The sequence below is a fragment of the Narcine bancroftii genome, chromosome 2 (assembly GCF_036971445.1).
Source record: "Narcine bancroftii isolate sNarBan1 chromosome 2, sNarBan1.hap1, whole genome shotgun sequence".
Taxonomy (NCBI): domain Eukaryota; kingdom Metazoa; phylum Chordata; class Chondrichthyes; order Torpediniformes; family Narcinidae; genus Narcine; species Narcine bancroftii.
The window spans coordinates 146,226,182-146,242,006 of record NC_091470.1 but is presented as its reverse complement, the minus strand read 5'-3'; the positions used below and the strand labels follow the sequence as shown (position 1 = coordinate 146,242,006).

Genomic DNA, 15,825 nt, shown 5'->3' with positions numbered 1-15,825 from the left:
AAACTCAAAACGGTCAACCAGTTTACCTAGCTCGGCTGCACCATTTCATCGGATGCGAGGATCGACAACGAGATAAACAACAGACTCGCCAAGGCAAATAGCGCCTTTGGAAGACTACACAAAAGAGTCTGGAAAAACAACCAACTGAAAAACCTCACAAAGATTAGCGTATACAGAGTCGTTGTCATACCCACACTCCTGTTCGGCTCTGAATCATGGGTCCTTTACCGGCATCACCTACGGCTCCTAGAACGCTTCCACCAGCGTTGTCTCCGCTCCATCCTCAACATTCATTGGAGTGACTTCATCCCTAACATCGAAGTACTCGAGATGGCAGAGGCCGACAGCATCGAATCCACGCTGCTGAAGATCAAACTGCACTGGGTAGGTCACGTCTCCAGAATAGAGGACCATCGCCTTCCCAAGATCGTGTTATATGGCGAGCTCTCCACTGGCCACCGAGACAGAGGTGCACCAAAGAAGAGGTACAAGGACTGCCTAAAGAAAGCTCTTGGTGCCTGCCACATTGACCATTGCCAGTGAGCTGATATCGCCTCAAACCGTGCATCTTGGCGCCTCACAGTTCGGCGGGCAGCAACCTCCTTTGAAGAAGACCACAGAGCCCACCTCACTGTCAAAAGACAAAGGAGGAAAAACCCAACACCCAACCCCAACCAACAAATTTTCCCTTGCAACCGCTGCAACCATGTCTGCCTGTCCCGCATCGGATTTGTCAGCCACAAACGAGCCTGCAGCTGACATGGACATTACCCCTCCATAAATCTTCGTCCGTGAAGCCAAGTCAAAGAGAAATATCTCTGTTTAAATGTCTTTTGAATGCCATGGTTGTATCTGCTTCAACAGCTCCCCATGTTAGCTTGTTCTAGATACAGACCACCTGTAATGGAATAGAAACCAAGGCTTCCCAGATGATAACAATGGGTTTTGCTGCCTCATAGAACATAGAATATTCCAAAATAGGGGTGGCACAGTGAGTGTAGTGGCTAATGCAATGCTGTTACAGTGCCAGCAATCAGGACTGGGGTTCAAATCCCACACTGTCTGTAAGGAGTTTGTACACTGTCTACGTGAACTCTAGTTTTCTCCCACCATTCAAAAACGTACCAGGGCTTATAGGTTAATTGGGTGGCACGGGCTCATTGGCTGGAAGGGCCCGTTAGTGTGCTGGATGTCTAAATTTAAATTTATAAATTTAAAACAGTACAGGCTCTTCAGCCTACAGAGTTGTGCTGACCTATGTAAACCTACCCTTCCCTGTTGCATACCCATAACCCTTTGTTTTCTTACATCCATGTGCATATTATGAGTCATTTAATGTCCCTATTGTACCAGCCTCCACCACCACTCCTGGCAATGTATTCCAGCCACCCACTATTCTCTGTGCAAAAGACCTATCTCTGACTCTCCCCTCCACTCACCTTAATCAGATATCCTTTGGTTTTTTTTCTATTGTCACCCTATGGAAAAGATGTTGCTGTCTACCCTATCTAATCCCTTCATAATCTTATACACCTCAATTAAATCATCCGTCATCCAGTCTAAGAAAGAGAAATAAATGCTTGTTAACAGTCATTAACCAAAAGGAAGATCCTAGACGTGAGGGCAGGATTTAGCAATTGCTGAAAACAGGAAATATCTTAAATTTACAGCCATATAGAAAGAGGCCATTGGCTCATTGAGTTGATATCAGCTCCCATTCTCCATCCTCCTCTTGTTTTAACCCTGTCCCATACACTCTATTCTCCTTCACACAAGGCCCATTTGATGATGTTTGTCATTGATCTACCCTGCATAGTTATGTAAATTAATGAATGAACTTGCAGGAAACCCTTGCAGTCACAGAGGGAATGTGCAAACTCTACACAGACAGCATTCGAGGTCAGGATCGAACCTAGATCCGTGGGGCAGTAGCACTTCCAGCCACCTTGAACATTTCAGGTCAACGATTATTGGCCAGGTTCATCTTTTGCCAGAACCCGAACCCCGTGAGAAGGTGGGAGGAAACAGGAGCACCTGGAGGAATCCCACGCAGGTCCTGGGGAGAAGGTACCAACTCTTTGCAAACATTTTTACTCTTTCCATTATTTCAGCATTGCGAAAACGAGGACACACAGTATGACATAATTCATCTCCAGAAAACAATGGGCTGCTTGAGTTGTTGCAGCAAATTTAATGCTGTACCACCCACAAAAGAGGCCCCTTTTAGGGTGGAGGCAGTCGAAACAACTGAATAGATTTCATTCTCCAGGATTTGCATGTTAGATTGAACTTGGCACAAAACCTACCCCAATGCTTGCCACATTTAGCTGGTATAAACGCCAAATTCAAGAGTCCAGCATCTGACATAACTGCACCAGAGCTCCTCTTGCATTTGACCTCAGGACATCCCGAAAAGCTTTACAAAACAAAACACTTTGGAAGTACTTTCAATCTAATAATTAAAATATGTTTAAGGCTGACAAACAGAAATTGATGCTGAATCAATTATCAAGATTAAATTTGAGATTGATTTGTTTTGGTTAATTAAGAGGTGAGGGACAAAGAGGCGAACAGAGTAAATCAGAATCAGAATTTACTGTCATGAACAAGTCCTGAAGTTCGGCATCCTGTGGCAGCATCCTTGTGCAAACATTCATACACATCACCTTACAAAAATAAATTTTAAAAATTACAAATTGGTCTTGGGGTCATTTAAGGTGAACGGGTTCCTTAGGCAAAATAGACTCCCCCTATGCGTAAGCCTAAAAGATGGTGATGAAAGTTTATTGTTTTCACATGTTCAATGCACAGATGCAATGAATTCCTCTTCTTGTCAGGACACAAGTACATCAAACAAACGAATGAATTAAAAGTATCAACATGCTATGAGAAAGAAAACGATAATAAATATAAAAGGATAGACAAATATTCAAGTTTTAATAGTGCAAAAAATCTGCTATTTCAATAGTCCAGACAGATCTGGGGGAGTTTATGGTTCGAGGAGTTTGGAGAGGTTCAGGAAAAAAAACCTCTTGAACCTCGAAGTGCTGAACTTCAGGCTGAAGGTAGCAATGAGAAAAGGTTGTGATCAGGGTGATGCTGGTCCTTTATGATGTTGACTGCCTTTTTGAAGCCATGCCTCATATAGATAAGAGAGTAGAAAAAATGAATTAAGAGTCAAGTGTGTAGGGCAAAACATGGAAGTCTGCGGACACTGTGGTTGAAGTAAAAACACAATGCTGGAGAAACTCAGCTGGTCATACAGTGTCTTTTATAGAACAAAGATAAAGAACAGAGGATTTATTTAAAACCTAAAACTTTTTCAGGCAGGTGGAAGGAGGTCCACGAGAGCATTTATGTACATATCTCTACATTTCTCATGAAAACAAGCAATCACGTAGCAATTTGTGAGAATATGATGAGATACCCTTGAGCAATATTTCAAATGCAAGAAATATGGTAGCCAACTGGTGCACAGACAGAATGGAGGTAAGGCTGAATGACCTGCTTTGATGATGAGCTGGTCAATGAAGGCCATCCATTCTCCTGCAGTATAAACAGGACGGGTTCTCACTTCTCCCAGCGGAAACCCAGGGCAAAGTGTGCTGGATCTCCAGGGATCGGAATCACGGGCTCAGATTGTTCTATACAGAGCCTAACTGGGGAGAAACTTCAAATAAATTATCTTAGTCCAACCTAATATTGTGTCCTTTTATTTGCTCAGTTTGTCAACCATTATCGCTTGGAGGGCATTGCACACAAATCTCGTCTCGGTCTCACGCTGAGGATATGGGAATGCTGGAGGAAGTCCAAGGGAAATTTACAAGGATGCATCAGAACTGGGAGTTAAGAGCTGTGGGGAAAGTATTTTTTTTTTGGAGGGGGAAATATCCTTGATATTTTGGTCACCTAACTGCAGAAAGATTGAAAGAGTGCAGAGAAGATTTACTAAGATATTACTGGGACTTCAGGAACTGAGTTACAGGGAAAAAATAAACAGGTTAGGATTTTATTCTCTGGAGCGTAGAAGAATCAGGAGAGATTTGATAGAGATATTTAAAATTATGAGGGGGATAGACATAATAAATGCAAGTCGGCATTTTCCACTGAGATACAAACCAGAGGACATGGGTTAAGGATGAAAGTGGAAAGGTTTCGGGGGAGTTTCTTCACACAGAGTGCATTGGAAGTATGGAATGAGGTGAAGTGGTGAATGCGGACTCAATTTTAACTTTTAAGAAAAATTTGGACAGGTACATGGATGGAGGGCTATGGACTGGGTGCAGGTCAGTGGGACTAGGCAGATTAATAGTTTGGCACAGACTAGAAGGGCTGAAGGGTCTGTTTCTGTGCTGTAATGTTCTCTGGGAGCATCCAAAACTGGGATGAATAGAGAATGAGAGCTTATTGTCTCATCCATCAGTACAAAGTACAGAACAACTATAAAAACAAAAGGTCATGGAAATGGGGGCTTCCTGTCCACGTTGGACCAAAGGGTCCGTTTCCATGCTGCATCATTTCATCATTCTATTTCTCTTGGCATCTTGGCTTATTTTGTTGGCCCTGGTCTTCAAATAATTGCAGTTTACTGATGACCCTCTCCAGTGTGCAATAAACTCTTTGAAGAATTTGCTGTGCATTCAGTGACTGCATCTGGCTACGTAACAAGAGATGCCACACTTGAACGATATCCGTCAAGTGTGAAATGGATCTGTGAAATGCAACACCGTGCAATTACAAGATATCACTCTCTTTTCTTGCAAGATTTTGTTTGACATTGATTGGAGGCTCTTACTTTTTTCCCACCCTTCTTTAAGTTCTTTATTTTAAAATGATTAAGCTTGAGTGCAGACAGTAGATAAAAGTGGCCACAGTTGGTGGAATCTGAAGCAAAAAAACAATTTGCTGGAAGAACTCAGCAGGTCAAGCAGCTTCCATGAGAGAAAAAGTTGATGCTTTGGGTCAGAACGAGAGTTCTTTTTTCCTGGAGAGGGCAGGAGGAATCCACTGATCTTCTCAAGCAGATTGTTTTTGGAGACCAGGCAGTGATCGTCCAAGTGATTAACAAAGATTTGGTTGAAACACCAGGGGAGCATGGAGAGCAGATCCCCAAGGAGTCATCTCCCTACTGTGAGGGTGAGGGAAGTGGGTCATCTTAAGTGAGTTCCACTTCTATTCAACGTACAGAACCATACTGCGGTGCTCACTCCGGATACTCAAACAGAATTGGCCTTCAACTCCACCACGAGGAAAGATGAGGGCAGCAGGTTCCCCAACAAATCACGCATCTTCCTGACTTGGAAATATATCGCCATTCCTTCGTCATCAAAGGACGTAAATCCTGGAGCTCCCTCTTCAACAGCACTGTCAGGGTATCTGCTAAAGACACTGCGGTGGTTCAAGATGACTGCTCACATTCTTCTGAAGGGTACTAATTGCCAGTCTAACTACAATGTTCAAGTCCCTATAGAAATTAAAGGAAGTTGTTCAGTCGTGTTAACATAGCAATGCAGAGAAAACAGCCTCTGAACAGAAAGGGTAAAATTACACTCATTTAAATGCAAACATTTCCAAATTTTTGCAGAATTAATTTTCTCAATTTAATGCGAATGTAAAAGTTTCTTTTTGTTATTCAATGGAAAAACCTCAAAATAGATGGAGTCTTCAGCTCAGAGTGAAAGCACAGAAATGCTGGAGGAACTCAGCAGGTCATGCAGCACATAGTAGGTAGACATCTAACCAATAACTTGGACCTCAGCTGTGGCTGGTAGCACGGATGGGGGGGGGGGGCATTCGTGGGCAGTCCCCATCCCTCAAATAAGTTATTGTCCCCCCCCCACCTGCAGCACGAGTCTCACTCGCCTTGTTCCGACGCTGACCCTGGTCTGAGCCTTTCTTCAAGGTCTGCATAAAAAGCAGACAGGCACCTGAATATAAAGGCTGGGGTAGGAGCACAGACCAACAGGCAAATAGGAGTCTGGTCACTAATGTCAGGACAGTACCTCGGCTCTTTCCCCAGATGCCTTAATGTCTGTCTCCACTTTACAAATGTTCAGCAATGGGTGATCTCCACCTCAGATTAATTTTCCTTCACCATCCCCATTTCCCTTCATTTGCTTACCTATCCTGATCTCCATTTCAAAGGAATTCAGTGAGTGTGTCTCCACAGCCCTCCAGGAAAGAGAATTCCAAGCCTCTGCACAAAGAGATTTCTCCTCATCTCAGCCATAAAAGGTTTACTCCTTATTCTGAGACCATGATCAACAGTTCTAGACTTGTCAGCCAGGAGAACATTTTCCCAGCATCTACCCCATCAAGTTTCAAAAGAAGTCTTGTTTGATTGGACCCATGTTTTGTAGACGGCAGTAAATAAGATGACAAAAACCCAAAAATCAAACTGATATGGAAGGCTGAGTCACATCGATTAAAATGACAGTTGTGTCCTCCAATATATCACATGACATTAGATCAGAATTACATATAAAATTAAAACAACTCTATGTGGCTATCAGTGATTTATTGTACATCATCCTTTTCCTGTGCAGGTTTGTAAAAGAGGTTCAAGAACCTGTCGAAAAGGGCAAGTTAGAAATAGAATAATTTGCCTCCTGATATTTGAATCCAGACCAGGATAATGCAGTAAGTTTGAAAATAAATCAGCAATTTTAAATAAATATTAAAATATCTAAAATGATTCTGTGAATACTTTTGTCAAACTGAAGCTTTATGACATGTTAAAAGGTAATCAAGTCATTTGCCTTTCTGGTCTCAGGATGACATCATTTTATTCTCTCATCATTAATCCTATTGGGACAATGCTCAGTGCTCACACACTGAAGTAGTGAATCTAAATTAAATCAAAAAAATCCTATTGAAAAGCACTCAATCCTGAGAGAAACAATGTATGTTTTGGTCAAGGCCCTTTCATCAAAACAAAAGTCTGGACTGGAAACAGGGAAGACCCCTGAATATGCGTGTCAGGTGGATAGAGGAGAGACCACTCGCCTGTTCTGTGCTAGCACTGGCACATCGAAAATGCCACCATCTCTTTCACTGTTTCAACTTTTACATGAGTAAGGCGATACAAGGTTCCATTACCCATCTCATAGAACATGGATCACAACAGCACAGTACAGGCTCTTCAGTCCTTGACGTTGTGCCAACCTGTATATTCTGACCAAATTAAAAATACCAAACCTTTTCTACCTTTCTATTTTTCTTTCATCCACGTGCCTGGGTTAAACATCAGGATTAGCTGCTACCTGGTCAACCCAGCTCAGAATCTTACATGTTTCTAGGAGATCACTTGATTTTTCCAAAGAGTCCATTGGCCCAAGCTGCTCAAACTTTCCCCAGAGGAAAACTCCTGACTCAAAAATCAACCCACCTGAAAGACAAACATATCCTCCATTAAATGAGGACCCAAAACTGTTGCCCATTGAACTAGATGAATCACAGATGGCAACAAGGAATCATACAGGAGGGAGATAGATCAGCTCATTGAGTGGTGTCATTACAACAACCTTCCAAAGTTAGCAAAACCAAGGAGTTGATTGTGAACTTCAGGAGGAAATCTGGAGAACATGAATGAGTCCTCATCGAAGGGTCAGCAGTGGAGAGGGTCAAGAACTTCATATTCCTGGGTGTCAACATCTCTGGGGATTTGTTCTGGGGCCTCCATGTCGATGCAACATGAAGAAGGCCCGCCAGCGGCTATACATTGTTAGTTTGAGAAGATTCAGTATGTCTCCAAAGACTCTTGAAAATCTTTACAGGTGCATTGTGGAGAGCATTCTCTCTGGTTGCACTACTGTCTGGTACAGAAGTGCCAAAGAACAGGACTGGAAAAAACTCCAGAGGGTTGTTACTCGGCCTGTGACATCATGGGCACCATACTTCACTCCATCGAGGACATCTACAAGAGGTGGTGTCTTAAGAAAGCAGACTCTATCCTCAGGTACCCCTCCCCCCCCCCGCCCAGCACCCAGGCCATGCCCCCTTCATTCTGCTACCATCTCCATTAGGAAGGAGGTGCAGGAGCCTGAAGATGAGGATACAGAGGCACAAGGACAACTTCCCCTCTGCCATCAGATTTCTGAATGGCCAGCCATCAGATTTCTGAATGGCCAATGAACCAACACGACCTTATTTTCTTGCACTGACTATATATTTTGAAATGTAATCTACAGCAATATTTGCACCTGTGATGCTGGCACAAAACAATGCATTTCTTGACATGTTCACAACAGTAAATTCTGATTCTGTTAGATTTTAATCAAACCATGACATGTTTGGTGACAGAATCCAGTCAATTTTTAATGATTGACTCAGCATCATAGATTCACGGAAACAGGCCCTTCAGCACAACTCTGCCGTGCTGACCAAATTGTCTATCTGAACGAGTCCCATTTGTCAGTGTTTGGCCCATGAGGTTACCAACCTCCTCTATCCATGTCCCTGCCCAAATGTGTTTTAAACTCCACAATTGTCCTCACTTCTACCACTTGCTCTGGCATCTCATTCCACATAACCACCACCCGCTGTTTGGAAAAAGTTGCCCCGCAGGGCCCTTTTAATTTTTTTCTCTCTCACCTTCAGTCCATACCTTTCACTGTCCTGGGGAAAAGACCAAGACCACATCAGTTAATACAAGTGACATGAATTTCCAAATCTATTCTTATGATGGCACAGGAGACCATTTGAGGCATCATGGTTCTGCCAGCTCCCAGAGTTCCATTAATCCCATTCTCTTTCCTTAGCTCCCTGTATCTCTGCAACCTACTTTCTCCCACATTTCCATCAGCTCCCCTTCAATTCTCTTTATTCTGTCAGCCTACCCGCAATGGTACGACACCGCTGCCAGTTAACCTATTAGCATGCTCAGGGAATGTTGAAGGATAAGGGGGCACCTGGAGGGGACAGCTCCTGACCTCTCCCACACGCTGGCTCCCAATGTTGCTCCACAAACCTCTCTGCACTTTCTGAAACCAATCGTTAAAATCAATAAAGGGGTGAAACATGAAAGTCTGCAGATGCTGAGATAGTTGTAAAAACACAAAAGTACAGGTGAAACATTTGCAGGGCAGTACAGTTGGTGTAGAGGTTAGCTCAACGCTGTTACAGTACCAATGAATTCCATGCTGTCTATAAGGAGTTTGTATGTTCTCACTGTGTCTGCGAGTGTTTTCCTCAGGGGCTCCAGTTTCCTTCCACCGTTCAAAACTTATCACGGGTGTAGGTTAATACGGTGTAATTGGGTAGCATGAGCCAAATGGCCTGTTACTGTGCTGTATGTCTAAATTTTTTTAAAAATTCAACATAAAAATTTAAAATTGAAACTCAGCAGCGTAAAGATATAGAACCAATGTTTATAGGCCTGAGCCTTTCTTCAAGGTATCATGTTACATGCTGAGTTTCTCCAGCACTTTTGTGTTTTCACTTGTTAAAATCAATAAACCTCTTGAATATCAAATTTCTTTTGTTAAAATGTCTAAATGTAGTTAGGTTTAGCAGTCAGCAGTCAGACATCGAATAGATAATTGGGACATCACAGGTAACAGTAACAAGATCTCAGGGTCAAATTGCACGAGTACACCATTCTGACTCACAGCTCATGATTCTTGCTATAACCTGAGCCCGACATTGTGCTGAAGCCTCTGGCTCTCTCTGCCGACATTTGGAGATTAGACGATGTTGATCCCTACAATAGTGACTCTTTACTTCTCAGAAATCTTACTTCCACCATAGGACATGATGGTTTCTCCAAGGTTAAAACAAGACTGAGGCAATTCCACCTGGCATATTAATTAGGATGAAAATAATTAATTATATTAAAAAAATTTAAATGATTAATTATATTAAAATGCAGAGAAATGGATTGGAGGTCAATCCACAGGGCCATAAGAGTGGGAGAGAGGATCACTGGAATCTCCCTGCTTCCCTATCAACGTGATCTACTGGGATTGTTGTCTGAAGAGGGTGCGGAAACTCATTGAGGAACCTTTCCACCCCGCACACAGCATCTTTCTGCTGTTCCCGTTGGGGAAGAGAAACAGGAGCATCAGGGCCAGCACCACCAGGCTGAGGAACAGCTTCCTCCCTCGGGCAGTGAGAATGCTGGAACGACCAAAGGAATTGCTTACACTAACCATCCAAGGCTCAGATTCACAAAACAATATTTATTTATTCATGTGTATATATGAATACTTGTCTTGCATTTGTACCGTTACTCTGTATGTGTGTTGTGTCTGCATGTTTTGCACCGTGGACCCAGAGAACCCTGTTTTGTCAGTTTGTACTTGTACAATCAGATGGTAATAAACTTGAGTTGAAATGCACAGCTAAGGTAAAAGTTACTTTTTAGTTGGTATAAGTAAAGGAATGCAATTCATTTACAAAGCATTGTGACAAAGGAACACATGATTCTTAGACTCCATTCAAGTCCTCTGCTTGAAACTGTTTGTGGAAGCAAATCCACTGCTCTGCTTCCAAAGATGTAACATTCCAAAATACCGGCTCAAAGCATGTTATGGTGCTTTGAAAGGATGTGCAGTGAGTCAGCCTTCCCTCTCATTCCCAGAGGAATACTGCAGATTCCTTTCTCTTTTGAGAGCAGATTCAGTGAGGTACATCAATCTATAGTCGACCACAGCCTGAAAGTCACAACCAATGAGATGTCTGCTGATGTAACTGGAGAATAGTTTCTTGTTTGTTTCCATCATGATGGGTTCTGCAGCTGAAGAGCACAAAGGCAGCAGGCTGCTGGAGACTCAAGGTGAGGAATCCGCGCAGGCTGCGGGCGACGGTGGTAAGGGACTCGCACCAGGCAGTGGACTGCTGGAGTCTGGCTGAAGGGGTACCAGGTATTGGAACCAGGTTGCGAGTTGGTGCCTGAATGCTGAAGGTTTCCTGATTGTGTCAGAGATTCATATCTGCAGCTTGGACTGACAATGGAGCTGTGGCATCACTGAAGGTGAATCCACAGACCCTTGGCATCTCTGAGGGGACTGTCCTTTGCTTCTCTTTCTCTGACTGCAAAAGACACTTCAGACAATTTCTGCTGACAGTGAATGTATTTGCCTAATGGCAAATTCTGTGTAATATTGCACTGTCTTTATGACATGACAATAAAGAAATCTTGAATCTTGTTTACTGAAAACAAACAATCTGTGGGAGGAACTCAGCAGGTTGAACAGCATCAATGGGGGAAAAAGAACAATTAATGTTTCAGGCCAGGACCTTCATCCAGACTGAGAACTCAGAGGCAAGATTGTGCAACCTGCTGAGTTTCTCCAGCAGATTTTTTTTTGCTGGAGATTCCAGGGGCTGTGGTGTCCCATGCGTCCTTTGACGAATGAAGAGAGCTGCAGGTTTTTACAAGCGTTCAACATCATTTACATCGAGGTGATATGAGAACGTAGAACATTGAACAGTACAGCCCCTTTGGCCCACAATGTTGCTCCAACCTCCATAATCCTATTCCTATTCAACAATCTAGACCTTCCCAACCTCACACCCATAACTCTCTATTATTCCTGCATCCATGTGCCTGTCTTAGAGTCTTTTAAATATCCCTATTGTATCAGCCTCCATCACCATCCCTGGCAATGCATTCCAGGCACCCACTACTCTCCGTGTAAAAAACATATCCCTCAGGTCTCCCCTAAATTTTCTCCCCTCCCCTTGTACAGATAACCTCCAATATTTGCTGCCGTTGCCCTGGGAAAATGGTGCTGACTGTCTACCTTATCTATGCCCCTCATAATCTTGAGTAAACCTCTATTAAATCATCTCTCAACCTTCTTGGCTTCAAAGAGAAAAGCTTAAGCTCTGTTAACCTTGGCACAAAAGGCACTTCCCCAATCCAGGCGACATCCTGGTAAATCTCCTCTGCACCCTTTCTAAAGCTTCCACATCCTGTAATGAAGAGACTAGAAATGAATTCAATATTCCAAGTGGTGGCCTAACCAAAGTTTTTGAGAGCTGCAACTTACCTCACAAGACCTACCCTCAAGTTGGCTTTGCTGGGTCTGAATTCACGTGAGGCCAGTCTGGGTACAGGTGGCAGGTTTCCACCCATTCCATAACATTTGTGTCCGTAAACCAGTCAGACCTGATGGAACCAGTAAAAGATGAACAGAACCGCGAGGACATCCAACTCTGTCCACTTTAATACCTCGATTCTCTCACAATCTACAAGTCGATCAGTCAGTACTGATTGTTCATCTCCTCCCAACCAAATCCCTTACTCTGTTCCTAAGTCATTTTTCAACCCCACTGCAAACCGCTACCTGGGCTGCACACAGCAAGAACTTCAAGAACCACAGACACTGCCTGACGTTGGCTTTTTCATCCACTGTTTTTATTTGTTTTGTCAGGTGGTTTATATAAAGTTCCACACCATCTGACCCCATCACGACAGATGCACAGTTACAGCAGCTGCTCTCCCACGGCACGAAAGACCAGTTTCCACTGAGTGGAGCATGCACCTTCTCCCCGTGATTGAGTGGGCGGGGGGGGGGGGTTCACAGTTCCTCCCTCCTTCCCACAGACAGGATGGTCATGTTGGTTAAATGTAAATTGCCTCTGGTTGGTGAGTAGTAGAATCTGCGGTGAACTGGTGAGAATGTAGGATGAATAAAAGATATGGGATCAATAGGATTGGATGGTCAGCGCAGACTCGCTGGGCCAAAGGGCCTGTTTGTCTCGATGATTCAAATTAGGGGGCTAATTCTAACATAAATTTCCTCCCTTTTAGATGTATGCTTTCATTGACGAGCATATCGAGATATAGATGGCAGCTTTTCTATACACTTGAGAATCTTTCCACTTCCTCCCCTACTTGACTGATGATGCCAGACCTGCCACCTGTACCCAGGTGGCCAGAAACAGAATTTACCTGTGTGCTCTTGGGTTTCAAAGGCAACATATGAGACTTACAATGTTACATGGAATCGAGATTCCCAAGGATATCACAGTGTGCCAATAATTCATTGCTCACAGAGAACAGCTACAGAAAATAAATTCAGTTTTATTCATTTCTGAATCTCATTAAAAAATTGTCAGTCTGACCTTGGAGCTGTTCTCTGCAATCTTGAGCGCGCAAGGCATAATTCCAGTAAGGACACAGTGTGTCTGCTGACTGCCAATCTTCCAATGGTTGCTCATTGGCCTCTGCTGACTGCTGAAGAAGAGGTTAAAACAGTCGTTGATCATGTTGACTTCCAATGCATAAAGGAAAGGACAAGATAGAGATGGGCTTCAACACTAACAGCAATGCAGAAAACTTTGTGACAAATTCAGTTGGAAGCAAAGTAAGAAAGGGCAACACAGTTAGTGTAGCAGTTAGTGGTGCGACTCTGCCACTGTCTGCTTGTACGCTCTTCCATGTGTGCTTGAGTTTCCTGTGGGCTCTCTGGTTTCCTCCCACCCTTCAAAACGTACCGGGTTTGTAGGTCAATTGGGTGGCATGAGCTCGTGGGCCGAAAGGGCCTGTCATACTGTGTGTAAATTTTAAAATATATAATTTGAGATGGTGGAAGGCAAGCATGCTTCAACATCACAAAGCCTTTCCAAATAATGTTCTTTGGCATTACACACAATCTGCTGGAGGAACTCAGTGTGTCAAGGGGCAATGCAAGAGAAGAGCTAGTCAATGTTGTGGGCCAGGACCCTTCAATCAGGACTGAGAGTGTGGAGGAGAGAGAGATGGTTTAATGAGGTCAGGGTGCGGATAAGGGCCAGTGGGTATTGGTGAACCAGGGGGAGGTGATGATGGACAGAGGCAGCTGACGGGCAGATGCCAGACAGAGGGAGAAGCAAAGGAGTGAGGTGGAGGAAGGCAGGGTGGGGTGGGGTGGGGACAAAAGGACTAATTTGACATCGTGTTCGGTGCAAACATCATGGGCCGAAGGGCCTGCCTGTCGCACCAACAATCTTGCACTCAACATCAGCAAAACCAAGGAGCTGATTGGGGACTTCAGGAGGAAATCAGGAGAATATGAACGAGTTCTCAGCAGTGGAGAGGGTCAAAAATTACAAATTCCTGGGTGTCAACTTCTCCGAGAATCTGTCCTGGAGCCTCCATGTCGATACAATCTCAAAGAAGACTCACCAGTGACTATACTTTGTGAGGTGTTTGAGGACATTCGGTACGTCACCGAAGACTCTCAAAAACTTTTCCAGGTGTACCACGGAGAACAGCTGACTGGTTGCATCACTGTCTGGTACAGAGGTGCCAACACTCAGGACAAGAAGCTGGAACTCAAGAGGGTCGTTAAATCAGCCTGTGACATTGCGGGCACCAGACTTCATTCCATCGAGGACATCTATAAGATGCGGTGTCTTAAGAAAGCAGTCTCTATCCTCAAGGACCCCCACCACCCAGACTATGCCCTCTTCACTCTGCCATTGGGGAAAAAGGTACAGGAGCCTGAAGCCAAGCATCCAGCGGCACAAGGATAGCTTCTCCCCGCTGCCGTCAGATTCCTGAATGATCAATGAACCACATACACTGCCTCACTTTGACTTTTTCTTCCACTATTTTTATTTGTTTTGTCAGGTGGTTTTATAGAAATGTTTGCCCTGCGATGCTGCAACAGAACAATGAATTTCATCACATTCGTGTCAATAAATTCTGATTCTAGGTTCTAAAGTGAGTTCTCTTTCCCTGCCTCTGGATGCAAATGCTCCTGCATCCTCACCCATTTGAGGACTAATCACTTTAGTGACAGACCTGATGCAGGCAAACAAGTTCATCTCGGTTCTTTCCACCAACAAACAAAAGCATTCATGCAAACAGTTTTAAGGATATTTCAAAACTGGGTCACCTTTGTAAAATTGCAGTTCCACTGACTGAATGAAAGAGTCGCACTTACTGAGAGACTTTAACAAGTACAGATGTCCCAGAACTTTTTCTTAAGAGTGGTACTCTAAGGTACCCAATATACAACTGCAACCTGTAAACTGGAGACATGCAGGAGACTAAGTGAAACATGAAAGTCTTCAGACGCTATGGTTGCAGTAAAAACACACCGGCAAACTCAGCTGGTCTCGCGGCGTTCAAAGGGGATGAAAATATATTGCCTATCCTTATCTCCTAGCTGAGTTCCCACAGCATTTCGGTGTCTCTTTACACTCAGGAGATTACTGATGCTGAAACTTGAAGCGAAATGCAATCTGATGGAGGAACTCAGCAAGTTGAACACCATCAGTGGGTGAAAAAAGAATGGTTAACATTTTGGGCCCAAATTTTTCCTCGTGACCCATATCCGTAAATCCTGGATGCATTTTGCAGATCTATTGCCTGTCCAATCTTCAAATTATTTCTCTTGCTTGTTCAAGTGATTTACAGGTTCCTCAGTCTTTGAAGGGACATATGCTATGATTGTGTGATATACAAAATGTTTGCTTATGTAGAAAACACCTTGTTCAATGAAATTTTGTGTTTAAAAACAATCTGGGCAAAATACATTGTGAGAATTTTGCTGCAATGTATTCCTAGGTCCAGGCAGTGGGACGATATTCATTACAGTGAAAAATAGTTTTGCAAATTGAAGGCACAATATTCCAAAGGGTCAACGACATTATGGCAAAATTTCATCAATCTAATATTCATAAATCAATGAATTCCTCTATGTGACAGATTGTGTCCTAGCCTGTACCAATACCCTGATGACAGTGTGTTATTTGTCATTGTTAGTTAACATTTGGATCACAGAAAGGTGATCACTCAGATTATTTACCTCTGAATGAGTTATCCAATTATTTCTACTCTCCTGTCCTGGAGAGATAATATTTTCACTTTCAAATTGTCCATTTCTCTTT

The 15,825-nt window shown here is 43.4% G+C and overlaps 1 long non-coding RNA gene across 1 annotated transcript; it reads right to left on the bottom strand.

The window, feature by feature from the left end:
• Positions 1 to 3,262: 3,262 nt before the first annotated feature.
• On the bottom strand, positions 3,263 to 14,389 carry LOC138754331 (uncharacterized). Its single transcript, XR_011351668.1, has 3 exons — positions 14,114 to 14,389; positions 13,072 to 13,183; positions 3,263 to 5,464 (listed from the first exon to the last, which is right to left on the bottom strand). It is a non-coding gene; the product is annotated as an uncharacterized lncRNA (long non-coding RNA).
• Positions 14,390 to 15,825: the final 1,436 nt, after the last annotated feature.